Source organism: Scaptodrosophila lebanonensis, unplaced genomic scaffold, assembly GCF_003285725.1.
Source record: "Scaptodrosophila lebanonensis strain 11010-0011.00,11010-0021.00 unplaced genomic scaffold, SlebRS2 tig00000147-arrow-arrow-pilon, whole genome shotgun sequence".
NCBI lineage: Eukaryota > Metazoa > Arthropoda > Insecta > Diptera > Drosophilidae > Scaptodrosophila > Scaptodrosophila lebanonensis.
Window position 1 is genome coordinate 1,460,626 of NW_022060591.1, and position 21,517 is coordinate 1,482,142.

A 21,517-nucleotide genomic window follows, 5' to 3' on the forward strand; every position below is an offset into this window, starting at 1 on the left:
CGATTCTCATATCAAGTACCTAAGCGCTGGCAAATCAAGGATTAAATTATGAAGTTTCTGAAAAATAAGAGTAAAATATTGTGGGCGCCCATTTCTGCGATTCTCATAGCAAGTCCCTAAGCGCTGGCAAATGGAGAATTAAATTGTGAAATTTCTGAAAAATTAAATTAAAATAATGTGGGAATCTGCGATTCTTTTCTGAAATATTAAATAATTTCATTATGAAATTAAATTGTGAAATTTTTGAACAATTTTGTGGACGCCTTCCTTTGGGATTCTCATATTAAGCAACTATGCGCTGGCAAATCGAAAATGGAAAAGTGAAATTTCTGAAAAATGAAATTAAAATTTTGTGGACGCCTTCCTCTGGGATTCTCACACCAAATACCTAAGCGCTGGCAAATGGAGGATTAAATTGTGAAATTTCTGAAAAATGAAATTAAAATATTGTGGGCGCCCTCCTCTGCGATTCTTTTCTGAAAAATTAAATAATTTTATCATAAAATTAAAGTGTGCAATTTCTGCAACATTTTTTGGACGCCTTCTTCTGGGATTCTCGCACCAAGTAACTAACCGCTGGCAAAGGGAGAATTAAATTGTGAAATTTCTGAAAAATTAAATTAAAATAATGTGGGAATCTGCGATTCTTTTCTGAAATATTAAATAAGTTCATTATGAAATTAAATTGTGAAATTTCTGAAAAATTTTGTGGACGCCTACCTCTGGGATTCTCATATCAAGTAACTAAGCGCTGGCAAATGGAGGAATTAATTGTAAAATTTCTGAAAAATTAAATTAAAATAATGTGGGAATCTACGATTCTTTTCTGAAATATTAAATAATTTCATTATGAAATTAAATTGTGAAATTTCTGAAAAATTTTGTGGACGCCTTACTCTGGGATTCTCATATCAAGCAACTAAGCGCTGGCAAATCGAAAATGGAAAAGTGAAATTTCTGAAAAATGAAATGAAAATTTTATGGACGCCTTCCTCTGGGATTCTCATATCAAGTAACTAAGCGCTGCCAAATGGAGGATTTAATTGTAAAATTTCTGAAAAATTAAATTAAAATAATGTGGGAATCTGCGATTCTTTTCTGAAATATTAAACAATTTCATTATGAAATTAAATTGCGAAATTTCTGAACAATTTTGTGGACGCCTTACTCTGGGATTCTCATATCAAGCAACTAAGCGCTGGCAAATCGAAAATGGAAAAGTGAAATTTCTGAAAAATGAAATAAAAATTTTGTGGACGCCTTCCTCTGGGATTCTCATATCAAGTAACTAAGCGCTGCCAAATGGAGGATTTAATTGTAAAATTTCTGAAAAATTAAATTAAAATAATGTGGGAATCTACGATTCTTTTCTGAAATATTAAATAATTTCATTATGAAATTAAATTGTGAAATTTCTGAAAAATTTTGTGGACGCCTTCCTCTGGGATTCTCATATCAAGTAGCTAAGCGCTGCCAAATGGAGGATTTAATTGTAAAATTTCTGAAAAATTAAATTAAAATATTGTGGGCGCCCTCCTCTGCGATTCTTTTCTGAAAAATTAAATAATTTCATCATAAAATTAAAGTGTGCAATTTCTGCAACATTTTTTGGACGCCTTCTTCTGGGATTCTCGCACCAAGTAACTAACCGCTGGCAAAGGGAGAATTAAATTGTGAAATTTCTGAAAAATTAAATTAAAATAATGTGGGAATCTGCGATTTTTTTCTGAAATATTAAATAAGTTCATTATGAAATTAAACTGTGAAATTTCTGAAAAATTTTGTGGACGCCTACCTCTGGGATTCTCATATCAAGTAACTAAGCGCTGGCAAATGGAGGAATTAATTGTAAAATTTCTGAAAAATTAAATTAAAATATTGTGGGAATCTGCGATTCTTTTCTGAAATATTAAACAATTTCATTATGAAATTAAATTGTGAAATTTCTGAAAAATTTTGTGGACGCCTTACTCTGGGATTCTCATATCAAGCAACTAAGCGCTGGCAAATCGAAAATGGAAAAGTGAAATTTCTGAAAAATGAAATTAAAATATTGCGGGCGCCCTCTTCTGCAAATCTTTTCTGAAAAATTAAATAATTTCATTATGAAATTAAATTGTGCAATTTCTGAAAAATTTTGTGGGCGCCTTCCTCTGGGATTCTCATATCAAGTAACTAGCGCTGGCAAAGGGAGAATTAAATTGTGAAATTTCTGAATTGTGGGCGCCTTCCCCTGCGTTCTTTTCTAAATAATTAAATAATTTCATTATGAAATTAAATTGCGAAATTTCTGAAAAATTTTGAGGGCGCCTTCCCCTGAGATTTTCGTATCAAGAAAATTTCAGAAAAATTAAATAGTAATATTGTGAATTTAAATAGTGAAATTTCTGAAAAATTTACGGAAAATATTGCAATTCTCGTACCAATTAACTAATCGCTGGCAAATCGAAAAATAAATAGTGAAATTTCTGAAAAATGAAAATAAAACTTTGTGAACGCCCTCCTCTGCGATTCTCATATCAAGTAACTAATCGCTGGCAAATGGAGAATGAAGTAGTGAAATTTCTGAAAAATGAAATTAAAATTTTTTGGGCTCCCTCCTCTGGGATTCTCGTACTAATTAATTAATCGCTGGCAAATCGAAAATTAAACAGTGAAATTTCTGAAATATGAAATTAAAATTTTGTGGACTCCCTCCTCTGCGATTCTCATATCTAGTAACTAATCGCTGGCAAATGGAGAATGAAATAGTGAAATTTCTGAAAAATGAAATTAAAATTTTTTGGGCTCCCTCCTCTGGGATTCTCGTACTAATTAACTAAAATTGAAAATTAAACAGTGAAATTTCTGAAATATGAAATTAAAATTTTGTGGACGCCTTCCTCTGAGATTCTCATATCAAGTAAATTTCTGAAAAATTACATAGTAATATTGTGACTTTAAATAGTGAAATTTCTGAAAAATTTACGGAAAATATTGTTGACGCCCTCATCTGCGATTCTCATATCAAGTACCTAAGCGCTGGCAAATCAAGGATTAAATTATGAAGTTTCTGAAAAATAAGAGTAAAATATTGTGGGCGCCCATCTCTGCGATTCTCATAGCAAGTCCCTAAGCGCTGGCAAATGGAGAATTAAATTGTGAAATTTCTGAAAAATTAAATTAAAATAATGTGGGAATCTGCGATTCTTTTCTGAAATATTAAATAATTTCATTATGAAATTAAATTGTGAAATTTTTGAAAAATTTTGTGGACGCCTTCCTTTGGGATTCTCATATTAAGCAACTATGCGCTGGCAAATCGAAAATGGAAAAGTGAAATTTCTGAAAAATGAAATTAAAATTTTGTGGACGCCTTCCTCTGGGATTCTCACACCAAATACCTAAGCGCTGGCAAATGGAGGATTAAATTGTGAAATTTCTGAAAAATGAAATTAAAATAATGTGGGAATCTGCGATTCTTTTCTGAAAAATTAAATAATTTTATCATAAAATTAAAGTGTGCAATTTCTGCAACATTTTTTGGACGCCTTCTTCTGGGATTCTCGCACCAAGTAACTAACCGCTGGCAAAGGGAGAATTAAATTGTGAAATTTCTGAAAAATTAAATTAAAATAATGTGGGAATCTGCGATTCTTTTCTGAAATATTAAATAATTTCATTATGAAATTAAATTGTGAAATTTCTGAAAAATTTTGTGGACGCCTACCTCTGGGATTCTCATATCAAGTAACTAAGCGCTGGCAAATGGAGGAATTAATTGTAAAATTTCTGAAAAATTAAATTAAAATAATGTGGGAATCTACGATTCTTTTCTGAAATATTAAATAATTTCATTATGAAATTAAATTGTGAAATTTCTGAAAAATTTTGTGGACGCCTTACTCTGGGATTCTCATATCAAGCAACTAAGCGCTGGCAAATCGAAAATGGAAAAGTGAAATTTCTGAAAAATGAAATTAAAATTTTGTGGACGCCTTCCTCTGGGATTCTCATATCAAGTAACTAAGCGCTGCCAAATGGAGGATTTAATTGTAAAATTTCTGAAAAATTAAATTAAAATAATGTGGGAATCTGCGATTCTTTTCTGAAATATTAAACAATTTCATTATGAAATTAAATTGCGAAATTTCTGAACAATTTTGTGGACGCCTTACTCTGGGATTCTCATATCAAGCAACTAAGCGCTGGCAAATCGAAAATGGAAAAGTGAAATTTCTGAAAAATGAAATAAAAATTTTGTGGACGCCTTCCTCTGGGATTCTCATATCAAGTAACTAAGCGCTGCCAAATGGAGGATTTAATTGTAAAATTTCTGAAAAATTAAATTAAAATAATGTGGGAATCTACGATTCTTTTCTGAAATATTAAATAATTTCATTATGAAATTAAATTGTGAAATTTCTGAAAAATTTTGTGGACGCCTTCCTCTGGGATTCTCATATCAAGTAGCTAAGCGCTGCCAAATGGAGGATTTAATTGTAAAATTTCTGAAAAATTAAATTAAAATATTGTGGGCGCCCTCCTCTGCGATTCTTTTCTGAAAAATTAAATAATTTCATCATAAAATTAAAGTGTGCAATTTCTGAAAAATTTTGTGGGCGCCTTCCTCTGGGATTCTCATATCAAGCAACTAAGCGCTGGTAAATCGAAAATGGAAAAATGAAATTTCTGAAAAATGAAATTAAAATTTTGTGGACGCCTTCCTCTGGGATTCTCATATCAAGTAACTAAGCGCTGCCAAATGGAGGATTTAATTGTAAAATTTCTGAAAAATTAAATTAAAATAATGTGGGAATCTACGATTCTTTTCTGAAATATTAAATAATTTCATTATGAAATTAAATTGTGAAATTTCTGAAAAATTTTGTGGACGCCTTCCTCTGGGATTCTCATATCAAGTAACTAAGCGCTTGCAAATCGAAAATGAAAAAGTGCACTTTCTGAAAAATTAAAATAAATTTTTATGGAGTCCCTCCTCTGAGATTCTTGTACCAAATACCTAAGCGCTGGCAAATGGAGGATTAAATTGTGAAATTTCTGAAAAATTAAATTAAAATATTGTGGGAATCTGCGATTCTTTTCTGAAATATTAAACAATTTCATTATGAAATTAAATTGTGAAATTTCTGAAAAATTTTGTGGACGCCTTACTCTGGGATTCTCATATCAAGCAACTAAGCGCTTGCAAATCGAAAATGAAAAAGTGCACTTTCTGAAAAATTAAAATAAATTTTTATGGAGTCCCTCCTCTGAGATTCTTGTACCAAATACCTAAGCGCTGGCAAATGGAGGATTAAATTGTGAAATTTCTGAAAAATTAAATTAAAATATTGTGGGAATCTGCGATTCTTTTCTGAAATATTAAACAATTTCATTATGAAATTAAATTGTGAAATTTCTGAAAAATTTTGTGGACGCCTTCCTCTGGGATTCTCATATCAAGTAACTAAGCGCTTGCAAATCGAAAATGAAAAAGTGAAATTTCTGAAAAATGAAATTAAATTTTTATGGATTCCCTCCTCTGAGATTCTTGTACCAAATTCAGACAAATTAAATAATTTCATTGTGAAATTCTGCAAATCTCTTCTGAAAAATTAAATAAATTCATTGTCAAATTAAATTTTGCAATTTCTGAAAAATTTTGTGGGCGCCTTCCTCTGGGATTCTCATATCAAGTAACTAAGCGCTGGCAAAGGGAGAATTAAATTGTGAAATTTCTGAAAAATGAAATTAAAATATTGTGGGCGCCCTCCTCTGCAAATCTTTTCTGAAAAATTAAATAATTTCTTTGTGAAATTAAATTGTGCAATTTCTGAACAATTTTGTGGACGCCTTCCTCTGGGATTCTCATATCAAGCAACTAAGCGCTGGCAAATCGAAAATGGAAAAGTGAAATTTCTGAAAAATGAAATTAAAATTTTGTGGACGCCTTCCTCTGGGATTCTCATATCAAGTAAGTAAGCGCTGGCAAATGGAGGATTAAATTGTGAAATTTCTGAAAAATTAAATTAAAATTTTGTGGGCTCCCTCCTCTGCAAATCTTTTCTGAAAAATTAAATAATTTCTTTGTGAAATTAAATTGTGCAATTTCTGAACAATTTTGTGGGCGCCTTCCTCTGGGATTCTCATATCAAGTAACTAAGCGCTGGCAAAGGGAGAATTATATTGTGAAATTTCTGAAAAATGAAATTAAAATATTGTGGGCGCCCTCCTCTGCAAATCTTTTCTGAAAAATTAAATAATTTCTTTGTGAAATTAAATTGTGCAATTTCTGAACAATTTTGTGGGCGCCTTCCTCTGGGATTCTCATATCAAGTAACTAAGCGCTGGCAAAGGGAGAATTATATTGTGAAATTTCTGAAAAATGAAATTAAAATATTGTGGGCGCCCTCCTCTGCAAATCTTTTCTGAAAAATTAAATAATTTCTTTGTGAAATTAAATTGTGCAATTTCTGAACAATTTTGTGAACGCCTTTCTCTGGGATTCTCATATCAAGCAACTAAGCGCTGGCAAAGGGAGAATTATATTGTGAAATTTCTGAAAAATGAAATTAAAATATTGTGGGCGCCCTCCTCTGCAAATCTTTTCTGAAAAATTAAATAATTTCATTATGAAATTAAATTGTGAAATTTCTGAAAAATTTTGTGGACGCCTTACTCTGGGATTCTCATATCAAGCAACTAAGCGCTGGCAAATCGAAAATGGAAAAGTGAAATTTCTGAAAAATGAAATTAAAATTTTGTGGACGCCTTCCTCTGGGATTCTCATATCAAGTAAGTAAGTGCTGGCAAAGGGAGAATTATATTGTGAAATTTCTGAAAAATGAAATTAAAATATTGTGGGCGCCCTCCTCTGCAAATCTTTTCTGAAAAATTAAATAATTTCTTTGTGAAATTAAATTGTGCAATTTCTGAACAATTTTGTGAACGCCTTTCTCTGGGATTCTCATATCAAGCAACTAAGCGCTGGCAAAGGGAGAATTATATTGTGAAATTTCTGAAAAATGAAATTAAAATATTGTGGGCGCCCTCCTCTGCAAATCTTTTCTGAAATATTAAATAATTTCATTATGAAATTAAATTGTGAAATTTCTGAAAAATTTTGTGCACGCCTTCCTCTGGGATTCTCATATCAAGCAACTAAGCGCTGGCAAATCGAAAATGGAAAAATGAAATTTCTGAAAAATTAAATTAAAATTTTGTGGGAATTTACAATTCTTTTCTGAAATATTAAACAATTTCATTATGAAATTAAATTGTGAAATTTCTGAAAAATTTTGTGGACGCCTTCCTCTGGGATTCTCATATCAAGTAACTAAGCGCTTGCAAATCGAAAATGAACAAGTAAAAAAGCTAAAGTCGGGTGTCCCGACTTTGAAATACTCTGTACATATGTTTACAATAATTATAGAAAATAAAAAAATTAAGAAAATAAAAAAAAAAATTGATCGATTTTACCTCTCTCGGTATTCGAACTCACGTAAAGGGTGTATAATTGCACATTTACATAGCAATTGCGTCTGTGTGAGTGTATGTATGCCTATGCGTATCTATTCGTGTCTGTGTAAGCATTTTCGCAGTCAACCAAACAGCAACATCAACAACAGCCGCGGGCAGCGCTTGAGCAGCGCTGCAGCAGCGCTGCATCAGCAAATATATTTATGGCTATAACTTCTTGTTTAATCGGTCTATCATAATTTGGTATACGGACACATAATAACCAACTGGGGGTATTTCCAAAATTTTAGTTCGAAATTCCAAGAATTACGGGAGTTACGATTTGCGGGGTAGAGGGGGGAGGGAGGGGAATTCCAAAATATACATTTTCTGCGTATTCACATAAGGCATCTGGGACTAAAATTTGGTGTTCCTAGGTCTTATAGTCTCCGAGATATAGGCGATTATACGAATGGAAAATCGGGAAAACCCCCATAGGGGGGAAGTGGGGGGGGAAATCAAAAAAATAAAACAAACTCGTATAGAATACACACATAACGCATCTTTGTGCAAAATTTGGTGTCTCTATCTCTTATAGTCTCTGAGATCCAGGTGTTCATACGGACGGACAGACAGACAGACAGGGCTAGATCGACTCGTCTCGTCATGCTGATCAAGAATATATATACTTTGTGGGGTCTGCCACGCCTCCTTCTGCCTGTTACATTTTTCAGCTCCCGCAAACCTAATATACTCTTGTACATTTCATGTACAGAGTATAAAAAGTGAAATTTCTGAAAAATGAAATTAAATTTTTATGGATTCCCTCCTCTGAGATTCTTGTACCAAATTCAGACAAATTAAATAATTTCATTGTGAAATTCTGCAAATCTCTTCTGAAAAATTAAATAAATTCATTGTCAAATTAAATTGTGCAATTTATGAAAAATTTTGTGGGCGCCTTCCTCTGGGATTCTCATATCAAGTAACTAAGCGCTGGCAAAGGGAGAATTATATTGTGAATTTTCTGAAAAATGAAATTAAAATATTGTGGGCGCCCTCCTCTGCAAATCTTTTCTGAAAAATTAAATAATTTCTTTGTGAAATTAAATTGTGCAATTTCTGAACAATTTTGTGGACGCCTTCCTCTGGGATTCTCATATCAAGCAACTAAGCGCTGGCAAATCGAAAATGGAAAAATGAAATTTCTGAAAAATGAAATTAAAATTTTGTGGACGCCTTCCTCTGGGATTCTCATATCAAGTAACTAAGCGCTGGCAAATGGAGGATTTAATTTAAAATTTCTGAAAAATTAAATTAAAATAATGTAGGAATCTACGATTCTTTTCTGAAATATTAAATAATTTCATTATGAAATTAAATTGTGAAATTTCTGAAAAATTTTGTGGACGCCTTCCTCTGGGATTCTCATATCAAGTAACTAAGCGCTTGCAAATCGAAAATGAAAAAGTGAATTTTCTGAAAAATGAAATTAAATTTTTATGGACTCCCTCCTTTGAGATTCTTGTACCAAATACCTAAGCGCTGGCAAATGGAGGATTAAATTGTGAAATTTCTGAAAAATTAAATTAAAATATTGTGGGAATCTGCGATTCTTTTCTGAAATATTAAACAATTTCATTATGAAATTAAATTGTGAAATTTCTGAAAAATTTTGTGGACGCCTTACTCTGGGATTCTCATATCAAGCAACTAAGCGCTGGCAAATCGAAAATGGAAAAGTGAAATTTCTGAAAAATGAAATTAAAATATTGTGGGCGCCCTCCTCTGCAAATCTTTTCTGAAATATTAAATAATTTCATTATGAAATTAAATTGTGAAATTTCTGAAAAATTTTGTGGACGCCTTCCTCTGGGATTCTCATATCAAGTAACTAAGCGCTTGCAAATCGAAAATGAAAAAGTGAATTTTCTGAAAAATGAAATTAAATTTTTATGGACTCCCTCCTTTGAGATTCTTGTACCAAATACCTAAGCGCTGGCAAATGGAGGATTAAATTGTGAAATTTCTGAAAAATTAAATTAAAATATTGTGGGAATCTGCGATTATTTTCTGAAATATTAAACAATTTCATTATGAAATTAAATTGTCAAATTTCTGAAAAATTTTGTGGACTCCTTACTCTGGGATTCTCATATCAAGCAACTAAGCGCTGGCAAATCGAAAATGGAAAAGTGAAATTTCTGAAAAATGAAATTAAAATATTGTGGGCGCCCTCCTCTGCAAATCTTTTCTGAAAAATTAAATAATTTCATTATGAAATTAAATTGTGCAATTTCTGAAAAATTTTGTGGGCGCCTTCCTTTGGGATTCTCATATCAAGTAACTAGCGCTGGCAAAGGGAGAATTAAATTGTGAAATTTCTGAATTGTGGGCGCCTTCCCCTGCGTTCTTTTCTGAAAAATTAAATAATTTCATTATGAAAATAAATTGCGAAATTTCTGAAAAATTTTGAGGGCGCCTTCATATCAAGAAAATTTCAGAAAAATTAAATAGTTATATTGTGAATTTAAATAGTGAAATTTCTGAAAAATTTACGGAAAATATTGCAATTCTCGTACCAATTAACTAATCGCTGGCAAATCGAAAAATAAATAGTGAAATTTCTGAAATTAAAATATTGTGGGCGCCCTCCTCTGCAAATCTTTTCTGAAATATTAAATAATTTCATTATGAAATTAAATTGTGAAATTTCTGAAAAATTTTGTGGACGCCTTCCTCTGGGATTCTCATATCAAGCAACTAAGCGCTGGCAAATCGAAAATGGAAAAATGAAATTTCTGAAAAATGAAATTAAAATTTTGTGGACGCCTTCCTCTGGGATTCTCATATCAAGTAACTAAGCTCTGGCAAATGGAGGATTTAATTGTAAAATTTCTGAAAAATTAAATTAAAATATTGTGGGAATCTACGATTCTTTTCTGAAATATTAAATAATTTCATTATGAAATTAAATTGTGAAATTTCTGAAAAATTTTGTGGACGCCTTCCTCTGGGATTCTCATATCAAGTAACTAAGCTCTGGCAAATGGAGGATTTAATTGTAAAATTTCTGAAAAATTAAATTAAAATATTGTGGGAATCTACGATTCTTTTCTGAAATATTAAAAAATTTCATTATGAAATTAAATTGTGAAATTTCTGAAAAAAAAAATTTCTGAAATAACTAAACGCTGGCAAATGGAGGATTAAATTGTAAAATTTCTGAAAAATTAAATTAAAATATTGTGGGAATCTGCGATTCTTTTCTGAAATATTAAACAATTTCATTATGAAATTAAATTGTGAAATTTCTGAAAAATTTTGTGCACGCCTTACTCTGGGATTCTCATATCAAGCAACTAAGCGCTGGCAAATCGAAAATGGAAAAGTGAAATTTCTGAAAAATGAAATTAAAATATTGTTGGCGCCCTCCTCTGCAAATCTTTTCTGAAAAATTAAATAATTTCATTATGAAATTAAATTGTGCAATTTCTGAAAAATTTTGTGGGCGCCTTCCTCTGGGATTCTCATATCAAGTAACTAGCGCTGGCAAAGGGAGAATTAAATTGTGAAATTTCTGAATTGTGGGCGCCTTCCCCTGCGTTCTTTTCTGAATAATTAAATAATTTCATTATGAAATTAAATTGCGAAATTTCTGAAAAATTTTGAGGGCGCCTTCCCCTGAGATTTTCATATCAAGAAAATTTCAGAAAAATTAAACAGTAATATTGTGAATTTAAATAGTGAAATTTCTGAAAAATTTACGGAAAATATTGCAATTCTCGTACCAATTAAATAATCGCTGGCAAATCGAAAAATAAATAGTGAAATTTCTGAAAAATGAAAATAAAACTTTGTGAACGCCCTCCTCTGCAATTGTCATATCAAGTAACTAATCGCTGGCAAATGGAGAATGAAGTAGTGAAATTTCTGAAAAATGAAATTAAAATTTTGTGGGCTCCCTCCTCTGGGATTCTCGTACTAATTAACTAATCGCTGGCAAATCGAAAATTAAACAGTGAAATTTCTGAAATATGAAATTAAAATTTTGTGGACTCCCTCCTCTGCAAATCTTTTCTGAAAAATTCAATAATTTCTTTGAGAAATTAAATTGTGCAATTTCTGAAAAATTTTGTGCACGCCTTCCTCTGGGATTCTCATATCAAGCAACTAAGCGCTGGCAAATCGAAAATGGAAAAGTGAAATTTCTGAAAAATGAAATTAAAATATTGTGGGCGCCCTCCTCTGCAAATCTTTTCTGAAAAATTAAATAATTTCATTATAAAATTAAATTGTGCAATTTCTGAAAAATTTTGTGGGCGCCTTCCTCTGGGATTCTCATATCAAGTAACTAGCGCTGGCAAAGGGAGAATTAAATTGTGAAATTTCTGAATTGTGGGCGCCTTCCCCTGCGTTCTTTTCTGAATAATTAAATAATTTCATTATGAAATTAAATTGCGAAATTTCTGAAAAATTTTGAGGGCGCCTTCCCCTGAGATTTTCATATCAAGAAAATTTCAGAAAAATTAAATAGTAATATTGTGAATTTAAATAGTGAAATTTCTGAAAAATTTACTGAAAATATTGCAATTCTCGTACCAATTAACTAATCGCTGGCAAATCGAAAAATAAATAGTGAAATTTCAGAAAAATGAAAATAAAACTTTGTGAACGCCCTCCTCTGCGATTCTCATATCTAGTAACTAATCGCTGGCAAATGGAGAATGAAATAGTGAAATTTCTGAAAAATGAAATTAAAATTTTTTGGGCTCCCTCCTCTGGGATTCTCGTACTAATTAACTAAAATTGAAAATTAAACAGTGAAATTTCTGAAATATGAAATTAAAATTTTGTGGACGCCTTCCTCTGAGATTCTCATATCAAGTAAATTTCTGAAAAATTACATAGTAATATTGTGACTTTAAATAGTGAAATTTCTGAAAAATTTACGGAAAATATTGTTGACGCCCTCATCAAGTACCTAAGCGCTGGCAAATCAAGGATTAAATTATGAAGTTTCTGAAAAATAAGAGTAAAATATTGTGGGCGCCCATCTCTGCGATTCTCATAGCAAGTCCCTAAGCGCTGGCAAATGGAGAATTAAATTGTGAAATTTCTGAAAAATGAAATTAAAACATTGTGGGCGCCCTCCTCTGCGATTCTTTTCTGAAAAATTAAATAATTTTATCATAAAATTAAAGTGTGCAAATTCTGCAACATTTTTTGGACGCCTTCTTCTGGGATTCTCGCACCAAGTAACTAACCGCTGGCAAAGGGAGAATTAAATTGTGAAATTTCTGAATTGTGGGCGCCTTCCCCTGCGTTCTTTTCTGAATAATTAAATAATTTCATTATGAAATTAAATTGCGAAATTTCTGAAAAATTTTGAGGGCGCCTTCCCCTGAGATTTTCATATCAAGAAAATTTCAGAAAAATTAAATAGTAATATTGTAAATTTAAATAGTGAAATTTCTGAAAAATTTACGGAAAATATTGCAATTCTCGTACCAATTAACTAATCGCTGGCAAATCGAAAAATAAATAGTGAAATTTCTGAAAAATGAAAATAAAACTTTGTGAACGCCCTCCTCTGCGATTCTCATATCTAGTAACTAATCGCTGGCAAATGGAGAATGAAATAGTGAAATTTCTGAAAAATGAAATTAAAATTTTTTGGGCTCCCTCCTCTGGGATTCTCGTACTAATTAACTAAAATTGAAAATTAAACAGTGAAATTTCTGAAATATGAAATTAAACTTTTGTGGACGCCTTCCTCTGAGATTCTCATATCAAGTAAATTTCTGAAAAATTACATAGTAATATTGTGACTTTAAATAGTGAAATTTCTGAAAAATTTACGGAAAATATTGTTGACGCCCTCATCAAGTACCTAAGCGCTGGCAAATCAAGGATTAAATTATGAAGTTTCTGAAAAATAAGAGTAAAATATTGTGGGCGCCCATCTCTGCGATTCTCATAGCAAGTCCCTAAGCGCTGGCAAATGGAGAATTAAATTGTGAAATTTCTGAAAAATTAAATTAAAATAATGTGGGAATCTGCGATTCTTTTCTGAAATATTAAATAATTTCATTATGAAATTAAATTGTGAAATTTTTGAAAAATTTTGTGGACGCCTTCCTTTGGGATTCTCATATTAAGCAACTATGCGCTGGCAAATCGAAAATGGAAAAGTGAAATTTCTGAAAAATGAAATTAAAATTTTGTGGACGCCTTCCTCTGGGATTCTCACACCAAATACCTAAGCGCTGGCAAATGGAGGATTAAATTGTGAAATTTCTGAAAAATGAAATTAAAATATTGTGGGCGCCCTCCTCTGCGATTCTTTTCTGAAAAATTAAATAATTTTATCATAAAATTAAAGTGTGCAATTTCTGCAACATTTTTTGGACGCCTACCTCTGGGATTCTCATATCAAGTAACTAAGCGCTGGCAAATGGAGGAATTAATTGTAAAATTTCTGAAAAATGAAATTAAAATAATGTGGGAATCTGCGATTCTTTTCTGAAATATTAAAAAATTTCATTATGAAATTAAATTGTGAAATTTCTGAAAAATTTTGTGGACGCCTACCTCTGGGATTCTCATATCAAGTAACTAAGCGCTGGCAAATGGAGGATTCAATTGTAAAATTTCTGAAAAATTAAATTAAAATATTGTGGGAATCTGCGATTCTTTTCTGAAATATTAAACAATTTCATTATGAAATTAAATTGTGAAATTTCTGAAAAATTTTGTGGACGCCTTCCTCTGGGATTCTCATATCAAGTAACTAAGCGCTTGCAAATCGAAAATGAAAAAGTGAATTTTCTGAAAAATGAAATTAAAATAATGTGGGAATCTGCGATTCTTTTCTGAAATATTAAAAAATTTCATTATGAAATTAAATTGTGAAATTTCTGAAAAATTTTGTGGACGCCTACCTCTGGGATTCTCATATCAAGTAACTAAACGCTGGCAAATGGAGGATTAAATTGTAAAATTTCTGAAAAATTAAATTAAAATATTGTGGGAATCTGCGATTCTTTTCTGAAATATTAAACAATTTCATTATGAAATTAAATTGTGAAATTTCTGAAAAATTTTGTGCACTCCTTACTCTGGGATTCTCATATCAAGCAACTAAGCGCTGGCAAATCGAAAATGGAAAAGTGAAATTTCTGAAAAATGAAATTAAAATATTGTGGGCGCCCTCCTCTGCAAATCTTTTCTGAAAAATTAAATAATTTCATTATGAAATTAAATTGTGCAATTTCTGAAAAATTTTGTGGGCGCCTTCCTCTGGGATTCTCATATCAAGTAACTAGCGCTGGCAAAGGGAGAATTAAATTGTGAAATTTCTGAATTGTGGGCGCCTTCCCCTGCGTTCTTTTCTGAATAATTAAATAATTTCATTATGAAATTAAATTGCGAAATTTCTGAAAAATTTTGAGGGCGCCTTCCCCTGAGATTTTCATATCAAGAAAATTTCAGAAAAATTAAACAGTAATATTGTGAATTTAAATAGTGAAATTTCTGAAAAATTTACGGAAAATATTGCAATTCTCGTACCAATTAACTAATCGCTGGCAAATCGAAAAATAAATAGTGAAATTTCTGAAAAATGAAAATAAAACTTTGTGAACGCCCTCCTCTGCAATTGTCATATCAAGTAACTAATCGCTGGCAAATGGAGAATGAAGTAGTGAAATTTCTGAAAAATGAAATTAAAATTTTGTGGGCTCCCTCCTCTGGGATTCTCGTACTAATTAACTAATCGCTGGCAAATCGAAAATTAAACAGTGAAATTTCTGAAATATGAAATTAAAATTTTGTGGACTCCCTCCTCTGCAAATCTTTTCTGAAAAATTCAATAATTTCTTTGTGAAATTAAATTGTGCAATTTCTGAAAAATTTTGTGCACGCCTTCCTCTGGGATTCTCATATCAAGCAACTAAGCGCTGGCAAATCGAAAATGGAAAAGTGAAATTTCTGAAAAATGAAATTAAAATATTGTGGGCGCCCTCTTCTGCAAATCTTTTCTGAAAAATTAAATAATTTCATTATGAAATTAAATTGTGCAATTTCTGAAAAATTTTGTGGGCGCCTTCCTCTGGGATTCTCATATCAAGTAACTAGCGCTGGCAAAGGGAGAATTAAATTGTGAAATTTCTGAATTGTGGGCGCCTTCCCCTGCGTTCTTTTCTGAATAATTAAATAATTTCATTATGAAATTAAATTGCGAAATTTCGGAAAAATTTTGAGGGCGCCTTCCCCTGAGATTTTCATATCACGAAAATTTCAGAAAAATTAAATAGTAATATTGTGAATTTAAATAGTGAAATTTCTGAAAAATTTACGGAAAATATTGCAATTCTCGTACCAATTAACTAATCGCTGGCAAATCGAAAAAAAGATAGTGAAATTTCTGAAAAATGAAAATAAAACTTTGTGAACGCCCTCCTCTGCGATTCTCATATCTAGTAACTAATCGCTGGCAAATGGAGAATGAAATAGTGAAATTTCTGAAAAATGAAATTAAAATTTTTTGGGCTCCCTCCTCTGGGATTCTCGTACTAATTAACTAAAATTGAAAATTAAACAGTGAAATTTCTGAAATATGAAATTAAAATTTTGTGGACTCCCTCCTCTGCAAATCTTTTCTGAAAAATTCAATAATTTCTTTGTGAAATTAAATTGTGCAATTTCTGAAAAATTTTGTGCACGTCTTCCTCTGGGATTCTCATATCAAGCAACTAAGCGCTGGCAAATGGAGGATTAAATTGTAAAATTTCTGAAAAATTAAATTAAAATATTGTGGGAATCTGCGATTCTTTTCTGAAATATTAAACAATTTCATTATGAAATTAAATTGTGAAATTTCTGAAAAATTTTGTGGACGCCTTCCTCTGGGATTCTCATATCAAGTAACTAAGCGCTGGCAAATGGAGGATTAAATTGTAAAATTTCTGAAAAATTAAATTAAAATATTGTGGGAATCTGCGATTCTTTTCTGAAATATTAAAAAATTTCATTATGAAATTAAATTGTGAAATTTCTGAAAAATTTTGTGGACGCCTACCTCTGGGATTCTCATATCAAGTAACTAAGCGCTGGCAAATGGAGGATTAAATTGTAAAATTTCTGAAAAATGAAATTAAAATATTGTGGGAATCTGCGATTCTTTTCTGAAATATTAAACAATTTCATTATGAAATTAAATTGTGAAATTTCTGAAAAATTTTGTGGACGCCTTCCTCTGGGATTCTCATATCAAGTAACTAAACGCTGGCAAATGGAGGATTAAATTGTAAAATTTCTGAAAAATGAAATTAAAATAATGTGGGAATCTGCGATTCTTTTCTGAAATATTAAAAAATTTCATTATGAAATTAAATTGTGAAATTTCTGAAAAATTTTGTGGACGCCTACCTCTGGGATTCTCATATCAAGTAACTAAACGCTGGCAAATGGAGGATTAAATTGTAAAATTTCTGAAAAATTAAATTAAAATATTGTGGGAATCTGCGATTCTTTTCTGAAATATTAACCAATTTCATTATGAAATTAAATTGTGAAATTTCTGAAAAATTTTGTGCACTCCTTACTCTGGGATTCTCATATCAAGCAACTAAGCGCTGGCAAATCGAAAATGGAAAAGTGAAATTTCTGAAAAATGAAATTAAAATATTGTGGGCGCCCTCCTCTGCAAATCTTTTCTGAAAAATTAAATAATTTCATTATGAAATTAAATTGTGCAATTTCTGAAAAATTTTGTGGGCGCCTTCCTCTGGGATTCTCATATCAAGTAACTAAACGCTGGCAAATGGAGGATTAAATTGTAAAATTTCTGAAAAATTAAATTAAAATAATGTGGGAATCTGCGATTCTTTTCTGAAATATTAAACAATTTCATTATGAAATTAAATTGTGAAATTTTTGAAAAATTTTGTGGACGCCTTCCTTTGGGATTCTCATATTAAGCAACTATGCGCTGGCAAATCGAAAATGGAAAAGTGAAATTTCTGAAAAATGAAATTAAAATTTTGTGGACGCCTTCCTCTGGGATTCTCACACCAAATACCTAAGCGCTGGCAAATGGAGGATTAAATTGTGAAATTTCTGAAAAATGAAATTAAAATATTGTGGGCGCCCTCCTCTGCGATTCTTTTCTGAAAAATTAAATAATTTTATCATAAAATTAAAGTGTGCAATTTCTGCAACATTTTTTGGACGCCTTCTTCTGGGATTCTCGAACCAAGTAACTAACCGCTGGCAAAGGGAGAATTAAATTGTGAAATTTCTGAAAAATTAAATTAAAATAATGTGGGCGCAAATAGTGCAAATCTGCAAATCTTTTCTGAAAAATTAAATAATTTCTTTGTGAAATTAAATTGTGCACTTTCTGAACAATTTTGTGGACGCCTTACTCTGGGATTCTCATATCAAGCAACTAAGCGCTGGCAAATGGAGGAATTAATTGTAAAATTTCTGAAAAATGAAATTAAAATAATGTGGGAATCTGCGATTCTTTTCTGAAATATTAAAAAATTTCATTATGAAATTAAATTGTGAAATTTCTGAAAAATTTTGTGGACGCCTACCTCTGGGATTCTCATATCAAGTAACTAAGCGCTGGCAAATGGAGGATTAAATTGTAAAATTTCTGAAAAATAAGAGTAAAATATTGTGGGCGCCCATCTCTGCGATTCTCATAGCAAGTCCCTAAGCGCTGGCAAATGGAGAATTAAATTGTGAAATTTCTGAAAAATTAAATTAAAATAATGTGGGAATCTGCGATTCTTTTCTGAAATATTAAACAATTTCATTATGAAATTAAATTGTGAAATTTCTGAAAAATTTTGTGCACGCCTTACTCTGGGATTCTCATATCAAGCAACTAAGCGCTGGCAAATCGAAAATGGAAAAGTGAAATTTCTGAAAAATGAAATTAAAATATTGTGGGCGCCCTCCTCTGCAAATCTTTTCTGAAAAATTAAATAATTTCATTATGAAATTAAATTGTGCAATTTGGAATTAATTGTAAAATTTCTGAAAAATGAAATTAAAATAATGTGGGAATCTGCGATTCTTTTCTGAAATATTAAAAAATTTCATTATGAAATTAAATTGTGAAATTTCTGAAAAAATTGTGGGCGCCTTCCTCTGGGATTCTCATATCAAGTAACTAGCGCTGGCAAAGGGAGAATTAAATAGTGAAATTTCTGAATTGTGGGCGCCTTCCCCTGCGTTCTTTTCTGAATAATTAAATAATTTCATTATGAAATTAAATTGCGAAATTTCTGAAAAATTTTGAGGGCGCCTTCCCCTGAGATTTTCATATCAAGAAAATTTCAGAAAAATTAAATAGTGAAATTTCTGAAAAATTTACGGAAAATATTGCAATTCTCGTACCAATTAAATAATCGCTGGCAAATCGAAAAATAAATAGTGAAATTTCTGAAAAATGAAAATAAAACTTTGTGAACGCCCTCCTCTGCAATTGTCATATCAAGTAACTAATCGCTGGCAAATGGAGAATGAAGTAGTGAAATTTCTGAAAAATGAAATTAAAATTTTGTGGGCTCCCTCCTCTGGGATTCTCGTACTAATTAACTAATCGCTGGCAAATCGAAAATTAAACAGTGAAATTTCTGAAATATGAAATTAAAATTTTGTGGACTCCCTCCTCTGCAAATCTTTTCTGAAAAATTCAATAATTTCTTTGTGAAATTAAATTGTGCAATTTCTGAAAAATTTTGTGCACGTCTTCCTCTGGGATTCTCATATCAAGCAACTAAGCGCTGGCAAATGGAGGATTAAATTGTAAAATTTCTGAAAAATTAAATTAAAATATTGTGGGAATCTGCGATTCTTTTCTGAAATATTAAACAATTTCATTATGAAATTAAATTGTGAAATTTCTGAAAAATTTTGTGGACGCCTTCCTCTGGGATTCTCATATCAAGTAACTAAGCGCTGGCAAATGGAGGATTAAATTGTAAAATTTCTGAAAAATTAAATTAAAATATTGTGGGAATCTGCGATTCTTTTCTGAAATATTAAAAAATTTCATTATGAAATTAAATTGTGAAATTTCTGAAAAATTTTGTGGACGCCTACCTCTGGGATTCTCATATCAAGTAACTAAGCGCTGGCAAATGGAGGATTAAATTGTAAAATTTCTGAAAAATGAAATTAAAATATTGTGGGAATCTGCGATTCTTTTCTGAAATATTAAACAATTTCATTATGAAATTAAATTGTGAAATTTCTGAAAAATTTTGTGGACGCCTTCCTCTGGGATTCTCATATCAAGTAACTAAACGCTGGCAAATGGAGGATTAAATTGTAAAATTTCTGAAAAATGAAATTAAAATAATGTGGGAATCTGCGATTCTTTTCTGAAATATTAAAAAATTTCATTATGAAATTAAATTGTGAAATTTCTGAAAAATTTTGTGGACGCCTACCTCTGGGATTCTCATATCAAGTAACTAAACGCTGGCAAATGGAGGATTAAATTGTAAAATTTCTGAAAAATTAAATTAAAATATTGTGGGAATCTGCGATTCTTTTCTGAAATATTAACCAATTTCATTATGAAATTAAATTGTGAAATTTCTGAAAAATTTTGTGCACTCCTTACTCTGGGATTCTCATATCAAGCAACTAAGCGCTGGCAAATCGAAAATGGAAAAGTGAAATTTCTGAAAAATGAAATTAAAATATTGTGGGCGCCCTCCTCTGCAAATCTTTTCTGAAAAATTAAATAATTTCATTATGAAATTAAATTGTGCAATTTCTGAAAAATTTTGTGGGCGCCTTCCTCTGGGATTCTTATATCAAGTAACTAGCGCTGGCAAAGGGAGAATTAAATTGTGAAATTTCTGAATTGTGGGCGCCTTCCCCTGCGTTCTTTTCTGAATAATTAAATAATTTCATTATGAAATTAAATTGCGAAATTTCTGAAAAATTTTGAGGGCGCCTTCCCCTGAGATTTTCATATCAAGAAAATTTCAGAAAAATTAAACAGTAATATTGTGAATTTAAATAGTGAAATTTCTGAAAAATTTACGGAAAATATTGCAATTCTCGTACCAATTAAATAATCGCTGGCAAATCGAAAAATAAATAGTGAAATTTCTGAAAAATGAAAATAAAACTTTGTGAACGCCCTCCTCTGCAATTGTCATATCAAGTAACTAATCGCTGGCAAATGGAGAATGAAGTAGTGAAATTTCTGAAAAATGAAATTAAAATTTTGTGGGCTCCCTCCTCTGGGATTCTCGTACTAATTAACTAATCGCTGGCAAATCGAAAATTAAACAGTGAAATTTCTGAAATATGAAATTAAAATTTTGTGGACTCCCTCCTCTGCAAATCTTTTCTGAAAAATTCAATAATTTCTTTGTGAAATTAAATTGTGCAATTTCTGAAAAATTTTGTGCACGCCTTCCTCTGGGATTCTCATATCAAGCAACTAAGCGCTGGCAAATCGAAAATGGAAAAGTGAAATTTCTGAAAAATGAAATTAAAATATTGTGGGCGCCCTCCTCTGCAAATCTTTTCTGAAAAATTAAATAATTTCATTATGAAATTAAATTGTGCAATTTCTGAAAAATTTTGTGGGCGCCTTCCTCTGGGATTCTCATATCAAGTAACTAGCGCTGGCAAAGGGAGAATTAAATTGTGAAATTTCTGAATTGTGGGCGCCTTCCCCTGCGTTCTTTTCTGAATAATTAAATAATTTCATTATGAAATTAAATTGCGAAATTTCTGAAAAATTTTGAGGGCGCCTTCCCCTGAGATTTTCATATCAAGAAAATTTCAGAAAAATTAAATAGTAATATTGTGAATTTAAATAGTGAAATTTCTGAAAAATTTACGGAAAATATTGCAATTCTCGTACCAATTAACTAATCGCTGGCAAATCGAAAAAAAGATAGTGAAATTTCTGAAAAATGAAAATAAAACTTTGTGAACGCCCTCCTCTGCGATTCTCATATCTAGTAACTAATCGCTGGCAAATGGAGAATGAAATAGTGAAATTTCTGAAAAATGAAATTAAAATTTT